Below are 10,427 nucleotides of genomic sequence, written 5' to 3'. Positions count from 1 at the left end.
CTCTCACTCTTCTGAACTCCAGTGAATACAAGCCCAGTTGATGGATGTTGTGCACGAGTTTAATATGATGCACTCGATCCATTTCGAGTATGCATCGACTACAATCAAGAACATTTTTCCCATGAACGGCCCCGCATAGTCCACGTGGATGTGTGACCATGGCCTGGTGGGCCAGGGCCACGGGCTGAGTGGGGCCTCCCTAGGGGCATTGCCCAGCTGGGCACACGTCATGCACCTGCGAACCCAGTGTTCCAGGTCTGAGCCATACATGTGAGCGGGCAATGGCCTTCATTAACATGATGCCAGGGTGCTTGCTGTGGAGTTCCCTGATGAATGCTTCCCTTCCTTTCTGGGGAATGACTACCCGGCTGCCCCATAGCAGGCAGTCGGCTTGGATGGAGAGCTCATCCATCCGTCTCTGAAACGGCCTGACTTCCTCGGGGCACGCCCTGTGTGCGGGCGCCCAATCCCCAGTCAGGACACATTTCTTTATCATGGATAGGAGGGGGTCCCTGTTGGTCCAAAGTTTGATCTGGTGGGCTGTGATGGGGGAGCCTGTGCTGTCAAAAACCTCAATGGCCATGACCATCTCAGCGCTTTGCTCCACTGCCCCCTCGGTGGTGGCCAGTGGAAGCCTGCTGAGCGCGTCAGCGCAATTTTCGGTGCATGGCCGGTGCCGTATGGTGTAGTCATACGTAGCCAGCGTGAGAGCCCATCGCTGTATGCGAGCTGACGCATTGGCATTGACAGCCTTGCTGTCTGACAACAGGGATGTTAACGGCTTGTGATCCGTTTCTAACTCAAACAGTCTACCGAAAAGATACTGGTGCATCTTTTTCACACCGTAAACGCAAGCGAGTGCTTCCTTTTCGACCATGCTGTACCCACGCTCTGCCTGGGAGAGCGACCTGGAGGCATAAGCCACCGGTTGTAATCGGCCGTCGTCATTACCCTGCTGCAACACACACCCAACCCCGCAGGATGATGCATCGCATGTTAAAACTACTTTTTTACAGGGGTCGTACAAAGTCAACAGTTTGTTAGAACAAAGCAGGTTCCGCACCCTGTTGAAAGCCCGTTCCTGACAGTCCCCCCAGAACCAGTTACAAGCCTTACGTAGGAGCACATGTAACGGCTCCAACAATGTGCTTACGTTAGGCACCCTCGCCCACATGAATACGGCATCTCGTTGGGCGGGGGTCCACTTACGCCACTCGGCCGTCCGCTGACGTCAGCGGGCGCTTCCCGGCGGCTCTCCCCTCTCCCGCCCGCTCTCGCCCGAATGGGAAGTGGCGCTGGGCGGAACCCGAGGAGGAGTGTCGGCGGCAGTGGGCGGTGAGTCCGTCAAATTCGGACCCCTTGAGCCTAAAAACAATACACAGCCAGTGCTGGGTGTGGGCGGAGGTAGGGGGGCGGACGGAGCCTGGGTCTAGGAGTCTCCACAGCTCCGGCCTCTCAGTCAGTGGGCAGGGGTGGGCAGTTCACAAAGGAAGAGTGTGGGCCCCATCTGGGGGTCCCAGTCTGGGATTATGGTCTGCAACCCCAGAAATCCTGCTGACAGGCGATGAAATGTTGGTTTCCCCACTTATAAACAATCTGTTCTTAGCTAGTGCAGAGTTGGGTATGGCAGCATAGTAGTTATATTACTGGACCAGTAATCCAGAAGCCCGGACTAATTATCTGGAAACACGAGTTCAAATCCCACGATGGCAGCTGGGGAATTTAAATTCAGTTAATTAACTAAATCTGCAAAAAAGCCAGTATCAGTAACGGTGATCATGAAACTATCGGATTGTCGTAAAAACCCGTCTGGTTCACTGATGCCCTTCGGGGAAGGAAATCTGCCACCCTTACCCGGTCTGGCCGATATGTGACTCCAGACCCACAGCAATGTGGTTGACTCTTAACTGCCCCCTGAAATGGCCCAACGAGACACTCGAACTGCTACAAAGTACAGTGGCCCAAAGTGGCAGCTCATCACCACCTTTTCCAAGGCAATTGGGGATGGGCAATAAATGCCGGTCTGGCAGGCGACGCCCCCATTCCATGGACGAATAAAAAAAAAGACGTTTCGAAGAGAGGTGGCTTTACAGATAATGCTTGGTCTGTGTGATCTCCTGCATGGGTATCGATGACCTGAGCAGGTCGTAGAGGAATTTTCCAGAGGAATTTTTTCCCCTTATTGATCTTGGGTTTCTTCTCTGTTCTGTTTGCCCTTCCCAGGAGGTTACGTGGCTGTGACTGAGTGAATGTCTGATAGCGAGTGAGTGAATGAGTGTGTGTGTGTGTGAGTATGTCTGATAGCGAGTGTGTAAGTGAGTGAGTGTATGTCTGATAGCGAGTGAGTGTGTAAGTGAGTGAGTGTGTCTGATAGCGAGTGAGTGTGTAAGTGAGTGAGTGTATGTCTGATAGCGAGTGTGTAAGTGAGTGAGTGTGAGTGAGAGCATGTGTGAGTGAGTGTCTGATAGCGAGTGAGTGTGTAAGTGAGTGAGTGTATGTCTGAGTGAGTGAGTGTGTGTATGTCTGATAGCGAGTGAGTGAGTGTATGTCTGATAGCAAGTGTGTAAGTGAGTGAGTGTGAGTGAGTGAGTGTATGTCTGATAGTGAGTGAGTGTGTGAGTGACTGAGCGTATGTCTGATAGCGAGCGAGTGTGTAAGTGAGTGAGTGTGAGTGAGAGCATGTGAGTGAGTGAATGTCTGGTAGCGAGTGAGTGTGTAAGTGAGTTAGTGTGTGTGAGTGTGAGTGCGAGTGTGAGTGTGAGTGTGAGTGTGTGGGGGGGGGGTGCAAAGTGTCTAGTCACGATATGCCCGGCATCATAAGTGTGGACCAGCTGGTCATTTCCGCCTGTTGGTACAGGCACAACGTCCGTAATCCGGAATCCTCGGGACCGAGTTCTTTCCGGTTTTTGGCTTTTTCCCTGATTTTAGACAAGAAAATCAATATTCTGAAATCCGGAATCCTCGACTGAATCCGTACCCTGATTTCAGGTTTTGCCTCAAAAATGTCTAGTTTTCGGATAACAATTCCGGATTCTGGACGACTCCATAAGCTATGCGCAAAATGTCCAGTTTCTGGACAATTCTGATTTACGGAGTTCTGGATTCGGGACGTTGCACCTGTATTATGAAAGGGGCTGATGGATGAACTTCTTCAGCTGTTTCCTGGGAGCAGGATGGGACCCCCCAACTTGTGGACTTGCATGGACAATCTAAAGGCAACCGAGAGATGTTTTGAAGAATTTTATTAAAAATGCATTGAATGTGTTAGCAGTTTAAAACATATAAAAAAAAACCTCTTTGTATCTACAGCGTAATGTATGAAGATGGTTTTGCTGAACAACTGTATAAATTAAACATTGTGACATCTTCATTCTCCAATACAGCTCACAAACACAACTGCTGACATTCTGACCACAAATATATCTCTTCTTCACGTGTCCAGGAAGCTTTCAGCCTTCATTCAGAGTCACAGTTCATCCAAGGGGAAAACCACACAAAATTACTTCAGACAAAAAGACTTGCATTTATATAGCGTCCTTCACAACCTCAGGACGTCCCAAAGCGCTTTACGGCCAATGAAGTACTTTTGAAGTCTCGTCACTGTTGTAATGTGGGAAACGCGGCAGCCAATTTGCGCACAGCAAGCTCCCACAAACTGTAATGTGATAATGACCCAGATAATCTGTTTAAATATTCGGTGATTATGTGCACGGATATTTTTGCGTCCTTCTGCGCATGCGTGCAGTAGACCCCGCCCCGAGATGCACGGTACGGTACACGCGGCATGATACACACAGGACGGTACATGCGGTTGATACACGCGGCACGAGGTATGATACATGCGGTACTATACATAGAAAATAGGTGCAGGAGTAAGCCATTCGGCCCTTCGAGCCTGCACCACCATTCAATACGATCATGGCTGATTATTCCCTCGTACCCCTTTCCTGCTTTCTCTCCTTACCCCTTGATCCCTTTAGCCGTAAGGGCCATATCTAACTCCCTCTTGAATATATCCAATGAACTGGCCTCAACAACTCTCTGCGGCAGGGAATTCCACAGGTTAACAACTCTCTGAGTGAAGACGTTTCTCCTCATCTCAGTCCTAAATGGCCTACCCCTTATCCTTAGACTGTGACCCCTGGTTCTGGACTTCCCCAACATCGGGAACATTCTTCCTGCATCTAACCTGTCCAATCCCGTCAGAATTTTATGTTTCTATGAGATCCCCTCTCATCCTTCTAAACTCCAGTGAATGCAGGCCCAGTCAATCCAGTCTCTCCTCATATGTCAGTTCTGCCATCCCGGGAATCAGTCTGGTGAACCTTCACTGCACTCCCTCAGTAGCAAGAATGTCCTTCCTCAGATGGAATGGAACATTGCTAAGCTGGGTGTTGATGCGAGGACTCGGGAAACCACACGGTTGGCAGATCCCTCAGTTTCCTTTTGGTGAAAACCAGGCGAAAAAAAATGGGATACTAATAAAATCCATCAGCAAAAAAAAAAGGGAATTGAGAACCTTGCTTGTGGGAAGATTTTCCATTCTTCCGATCGATCATGACCACCCTGTCAGAAAAAGGAGCTTCGGATTAGAGTGCTCAATACAACAACCACAACTTGCATTTATATAGCACCTTTAACATAGGACAATGACCCAAGGCGCTTCAGACAAAATTTGACACCGAGCTACACATAAGGAGATATTAGGACAGGTAGGTACAGAAGAACATAAGAATTAGGAGCAGGAGTCGGCCATTCGGCCCCTCGAGCCTGCTCCGCCATTCAATAAGATCATGGCTGAACTGATCTTGGGCTCAGCTCCACTTCCCTGCCCGCTCCCCATAACCCTTTACTCCATTATTGCTCAAAACTCTGTCTATCTCACCTTAAATATATTCAATGACCCAGCCTCCACAGCTCTCAGTTTTAAATGGACGGCCCCTTATTCTGAGACTATGTCTCCTAGTTCTAGTTTCCCCTATGAGTGGAAACATCCTCTCTGCATCCACCTTGTCGAGCCCCCTCATTATCTTATATGTTTCAATAAGATCACCTCTCATTCTTCTGAACTCCAATGAGTAGAGGCCCAACCTGCTCAACATATCTTCAGAAGTCAACCCCCTCATCTCTGGAATCAACCTAGTGAACTTTCTCTGAACTGCCTCCAATGCAAGTATATCCTTCCTTAAATACAGAGACCAAAACTGTACGCAGTACTCCAGATGTGGCCTCACCAATACCCTGTACAGTTGTAGCAGGACTTCCCTGCTTTTATACTCCATCCCCCTTGTAATAAAGGCCAACATTCCATTTGCCTTCCTGATTACTTGCTGTACCTGCAGACTAACCTTTTGTGTTTCATGCACAAGGACCCCCAGGTCCCTCTGTACTGCAGCATGTTGCAATTTTTCTCCATTTAAATTATAATTTTCCTTTCTATTTAGGTAGGCTTTAAAGAGCATCTTAAAGGAGGAGAGAGAGGTAGAGAGGTGGAGGGGTTTAGGGAGGGAATTCCAGAGCTTGGGGCCCAGGCAACACAAGGCACGGCCACCGATGATGGAGTGAAGGAAGTCGGGGAGGCTCAAACGACCAGAATTGGAGGACGCAGAGATCTCAGAGGGTGGTAGGGCTTGAGGGGACTACAGAGATAGGGAGGGGTGAGGTCACGGAGATGATTTGAGAATAACGATGAAACACTCAGCTACTTCCACAGATATGTGTAAGCAAGAGAGTTCAAAGTGCATGTTTAATATTTACGGTTTGAAGTGTCTGTCGATGTCTCGCCAGATGCAGTATCGTGCTGGCGATCTACATTTTACGTTTGTTTTTCTGAAACACTTTTGTTTTTTCCCATCAGTATCAGTGCCCCCTTCCCTGTTTTCCACTGCTTGTACTTGGATAACACAACATCACAACATCGCTCATTCCCACTGGATTCCCTTTAAAATCCAGCTATCTTTTTTTAGAGCACGAGTTCAATAGTTTGCACTTGCTGTATTTGGGTTGATTTATGAGATGTTTTTTCCTCACTGGTCCCAAGGTCCAAATGCTGTCAGTCCGATGTACTCTGGACTTAAGAAGATTTGTTCATTGAAGGCCAAAACTGAAATCACTGTTTAGAAAAAAATAGCTTGTGTTTATTAGCTCACGGTAGCACAGTGGTAATGTTACTGGACTGACTAAGATTCAGGGACATGAGTTTAAATCCCATTGTGGCAATTGGGATATTAAATTAATTTAATAACTAAATCTGGAATGAAAAGCTATCGGATTGTTGTAAAAACCCATCGGGTTCACTAATGTCCTTTAGGGAAGGAAATCTGCCGCCCTTACCCGGTCTGGCCGCTATGTGACTCCAGACCCACAGCGATGTGGTTGACTCTGAAATGGCCCAGCGAGACACTCCATTAAGGGCAACTAGGGAGGGGCAATAAATGCTGGTCTTGCCAGCGACACCCAGATCCTGAATTTAGAAAAAATCCTCAGGATGTTCCCAAATCACTTTATAGCCAATGAAGTACTTTTTGAAGTGTTGGAACATAGTCTGTTATAGGTTGAGGGATAAATATTGGCCAGGACATCAGGGAGAGCTCCCCCTGCTCTTCTTCAAAATAGCACCATGGGTTTTTCATACCCACCCAGACGGGGCCTCGGTTCAACATCTCATCCGAAAGACAGCACCTCCGACAGTGCAGCAACTCCCTCAGTACTGCACTGGGAGTGTCAGCCTAGATTTTGTGCTCCAGTCCCTGGAGTGGGACTTGAACCCACAACCTGCTGAACTTAAAGGTGGGAGTGCTGCCCACTGAGCGATGTTTGATACCTGGGATGTTATAAGGACACCCTCAAAGCCTCCCTGATAAAGTGCAACATCCCCACTGACACCTGGGAGTCCCTGGCCAAAGACCGCCCTAAGTGGAGGAAGTGCATCCGGGAGGGCGCTGAGCACCTCGAGTCTCGTCGCCGAGAGCGTGCAGAAATCAAGTACAGGCAGCGGAAGGAGCGTGCGGCAAACCAGTCCCACCCTCCCCTTCCCTCAACGACTATCTGTCCCACCTGTGACAGAGACTGTGGCTCTCGTATTGGACTGTTCAGTCACCTAAGGACTCACTTTAAGAGTGGAAGCAAGTCTTCCTTGATTCTGATGATGACCTGGGATCAGCACCTGCTGGAGTCAGATCTATATAGTGTCTTTCACACCCTTAGGACGTCCCAACATGCTTTGCAGGCAATGGAGCACTCTCGAGGTGTTCTAACATAGGAAACGCCAATTTTTTGCACAGCAAGCTCCCACAAGCAGCAATGAGATTAATGAGCAGATAATCAGAATGTGTGTGTCACGCTGGGCTGGAAGAGGATTTTTTTTCCCTTCTTTGCTAAGAGCTCAGCAATAAAACCATCTTAAAAAGCAGTCGCTGGAATCGCTGCTAGCTGATACCATCTCAGAATCAATGTTCAAACATTCTTTATGGCACTACGCCTTTTCATGAAACAACGTAACCCATTTATTACCTTAATGTTGACTGTAATAAATCGAACAAACCTAACTGGATCCTATTAAGTATCTACAGATTTCAGCCCGTTTGATCAGGGTAGTGCCTGGTAATGCCATAAAAAAATTCTCAGCCAATGCAAACAATTGTGACACGCCCGGACTTCAGCAGTTTCACATCGAGGCTGCTGTGAAATGTTTGGCTAACCCTTTGTTCTGTTTTAATGTAGGAACAGTCTCTACTGCCTTTCGACCTTTCACACCTGTAGCTTTTGCCTCTTCACTTTCTTACTTAATGCCATTTATTGGTGACCATGTCGACAGGACTGGAGACAATCGAGCTAATTTCGGGGACTCGAGCTTCTAGCTTTGACCAGTGTACCCGCTCACAACTCTTCCTGAGTAATTATCTGGCCCAGTAACCTGATGATCACTGTATGTGAGTGGGTTGTGTAATATCCAGCATGGGCACGATGGGCTGAATGGCCTCCTTCCGTGTGGTATCGTTCTACATGAATAAAAAGCCCCGAACCGACATCTCACTCTTTCCCCGAGTTTTCGAACGTGTTTCAGGGTGCCTGGAGATGGATTGCCCAGTGTAACACCCAATCTATGTTTAGCACTATTAGGGAGGGGGTGGAGAAAGGATCTCACACAGGGTATCAATCTCTGCTCGCTTCCGGGCTCCATTTCCTGTTCCAATTCTGACCTCTTGGTGGCGAACAACCTAGCCCACGGATGATGCAGTCCGATGACGATACGTTGTGCGCAGCAAGGTAGGGATGATAGTAAGAGGGCTTCCACGCTGAGAACATACACACGCTCTCTTCAGCCACAGTGTCCATCCAACACTCATGGTGGGGTGGGGGGGGGGGGGGGAACATTCTTGCAAGTAGGACCTCAAAGGGGGGAACACCAGCTGTCCATTGCACCAATCCCGTTCCTTACTTCATATCAAATGGAAAGAATACACAAACGAGGAAAAATTTGCTCCAGCTAAGAAACCAAAACAGAATTGGGTACCTGCAAATTAAAAGGAAAAAAAAAAGAGTTACAAGGTGAGGGAACCATGGTTTGTTATTCTCCATTTTTTAACGGAGTGACAGCTGCCAACGAACCGGAAGCTGCCGGGAGCCGCGCAGAAGCGTTCTGCACATAAATGTCAGGTCCCGAAGATGCAAATGTGACGTTCACCACAACAGACGGAGGAGCTGATCGCGATAAGCACACTCTGACAGCACAATAAAACTCTCGCAGTCGGACAACACCCCAATATCACCTCAGGACACATTTGCTCGTTAATTTGTACTGGAAGTTTAAGCGCTTCATTCTGATGAATTAATCGCACCCCTGCCACTCACTCTATCGTAGAAATTTACAGCACAGGAGGCCATTTGGCCCATCGTGTCCACGCCGGCCGACAAAGAGCTATCCAGCCTAATCCCACTTTCCAGCTCTCGGTCCGTAGCCCTGTAGGTTATGGCACTTCAGGGGCACATCCAGGTACTTTTTAAATGTGGTGAGGGTTTCTGCCTCTACCACCCTTTCAGGCCGTGAGTTCCAGACCCCCACCACCCTCTGGGTAAAGAAATTTCCCCTCAAATCCCCTCTAAACCTCTCCCCAATTACTTTAAATCTATGCCCCCTGGTTGTTGACTCCTCTGCTAAGGGAAACAGGTCCTTCCTATCCACTCTATCCAGGCCTCTCATAATTTTATACACCTCAATCAGGTCTCCCCTCAGCCTCCTCTACTCCAAAGAAAACAACCCCAGCCTATCCAATCTTTCCTCATAGCTAAAATTCTCCAGTCCTGGCAACATCCTCGTAAATCTCCTCTGCACCCTCTCCAGTGTAATCACATCTTTCCTGTAAAGTGGTGACTAGAACTGCACGCAGTACTCTAGCTGTGGCTTAACTGGTGTTTTATACAGTTCAATACAGTTCTATCTCTCTCTCTGTCTTCCCATGTACCTTCTCCACCCTCCCTCTCGTTTTCCTCCTCTCTCTATCTCTCTCTCTATCTCTCCACACTGGCTCTACTCGCTTTCTCAATCATCCTTTTCCCAGCCGATTAATCCCTAACATTCTGCGCCTGCATTCAGCTCACCCGCTGCGTGTTCAAACCACAACAGACGGAGGACCCGATCGCGATAAACACACTCCGTGAGAATGCAATGATCTCACACGCTGACCACATCTAACATCGCCTCCAGGTCACATCACAGACCTCACCAAACCTGAAATCTCCACCCCCCACCCCCCTCCGCCTTTTTCTCTCACCAATCTGTGGGACGTCCGGCGAGAACAAACAAAAATAACACTGGAACTGTGCGTGCAAGTACTTCATGTCATTGGCAGCAGTCGCGTCCATTTCTAGCTCTGTGCTTTCAGTCTGCGATGTAGGCATCTGTGAGTATGCTCACGGGTTTGTAGAGCTGTTGCCCAATGGAGTGCACTCCGTGCGGGAGTCCTCCCTCTATTTATTGGGGACTTGGCCTGGAGGGTGTTGCACGGAGCAGTCCCGTGCAATCGTTTTTTAAGTTGGTTCACGGACTCCCAGGCCGCCTGCAATTTCTGCGGCCTGGAGGAGTCCGTGTTCCACGTGTATGTTCAATGTGTCAGGTTGCAGCCCCTCTTCCATTATTTGAAGGGGCTGCTCCTCAAATTCTGGCTGCACTTCAGTCCCACACTCCTGACCTTTGGGCACCCTGTGCGGAGGGGAGCGGGTAGGTCCGAAGGCCTCCTTGTAGGACTGCTCCTGGGCACGGCCAAGGGGGCCATCAACCGGTCCAGGCAGCGGGCGGTCGAGGGGGTCGTTCAGCCCGACTGCCTGCCTGTCTTCCGCGGTTACATCCGAGCCAGGGTGTCCCTGGAGATGGAGCACGCGGTGTCCACCGGTACGCTCGCGGCCTTCCGCGAGAGGTGGGCGCCGGA

At 49.1% G+C, this 10,427-nt stretch overlaps 1 protein-coding gene across 4 annotated transcripts in view; it reads right to left on the bottom strand.

Moving 5' to 3' along the window:
* Positions 1–7,220: 7,220 nt before the first annotated feature.
* Positions 7,221–10,427, bottom strand: part of kitlga (kit ligand a) — a 168,601-nt gene continuing 165,394 nt past the window's right edge. For all 4 annotated transcript variants that reach the window (XM_070901528.1, XM_070901527.1, XM_070901530.1 and 1 more), the window contains one exon: positions 7,221–8,515. The gene's annotated coding sequence lies outside the window, so the exon portion shown is untranslated. The remainder of the gene's footprint in view (positions 8,516–10,427) is intronic.

This window comes from Pristiophorus japonicus, chromosome 15 (assembly GCF_044704955.1).
Source record: "Pristiophorus japonicus isolate sPriJap1 chromosome 15, sPriJap1.hap1, whole genome shotgun sequence".
Taxonomy (NCBI): domain Eukaryota; kingdom Metazoa; phylum Chordata; class Chondrichthyes; family Pristiophoridae; genus Pristiophorus; species Pristiophorus japonicus.
The sequence above is the reverse complement of the archived record's forward strand: the minus strand, read 5'-3'. Positions and strand labels throughout refer to the sequence as shown.